General features: G+C 50.3%; 1 protein-coding gene across 4 annotated transcripts in view; it reads left to right on the plus strand.

Moving 5' to 3' along the window:
* Positions 1-482: 482 nt before the first annotated feature.
* The window catches only part of LOC119585223 (poly [ADP-ribose] polymerase tankyrase-1-like), a 13,965-nt gene continuing 13,656 nt past the window's right edge, over positions 483-791 (plus strand). For all 4 annotated transcript variants that reach the window (XM_037933879.1, XM_037933880.1, XM_037933881.1 and 1 more), the window contains exon 1: positions 483-767. The gene's annotated coding sequence lies outside the window, so the exon portion shown is untranslated. The remainder of the gene's footprint in view (positions 768-791) is intronic.

The following is a 791-nucleotide window of genomic DNA, read 5'->3' on the forward strand; positions in this document are numbered from 1 at the left end:
GTTTCAACTCTTTAGCCTCTTATTTGGTTTTCTAATCATCCAACTACGCACAATGTTTTTCACAGTGTTGCGTAGACACTGTGTACGCACCTTGGCAAGTCCGCAAGGGCTTGGCACCGTAAGCCCCACCCTGATTTTCCTCCCTCCTTCCCTCTCCCCCTCTCTCCCGCATCCCCCTCTTTCTGTCCTCTCCCCCCTTACCTCTCCATCTTCTTTCTCCCTCCTTTCCCTTCCCTTTCCTCTTTCCTCCCTCAGCTCTCTCTCCCTCCCTGTCTCACCCCCTCCCCTCTCTCTCCCTCCCTCTCTCACCCTCTCCCCTCTCTCTCCCTCTCTCTCTCGCCCCCTTCCCTCTCTCCCCCTCCCTTCTTCTCTCGCCTCTTCTCCCCTCCCCCCTTCCTCGCACCCTCCTACACCCTCTCCCTCCTTCCCCTCCTCTCCAAGAACACGACGCACAGGCGGGGTATATAAACCAGGAGCGAGCCGAGCAGCCTTCAGAAAAGCGCACGGCATTCATTAGGATCTTACATACTAACAAGAAAGGTGATTTTGAACACAAAGGCATGTGATGAAACCTCTCAACTGGGAGAGCAAAACTGACTTAATATCTGCAAAGAAAATGAAACTTTACTCTTAGTGAACAAGAAACACTGCAAGTACTGTGCACAAGAAAACAAGGCGACAGTGACTTCCACGTATACTAACAGAAACTGTGATATCCCTGTGATAGTAATCAACGGGTAGTCAACTTACAACTTAAACACAGCAAAGTGAGTTCAGTGTTTGATATATAC

This window comes from Penaeus monodon, chromosome 19 (assembly GCF_015228065.2).
Source record: "Penaeus monodon isolate SGIC_2016 chromosome 19, NSTDA_Pmon_1, whole genome shotgun sequence".
Lineage (NCBI taxonomy): Eukaryota > Metazoa > Arthropoda > Malacostraca > Decapoda > Penaeidae > Penaeus > Penaeus monodon.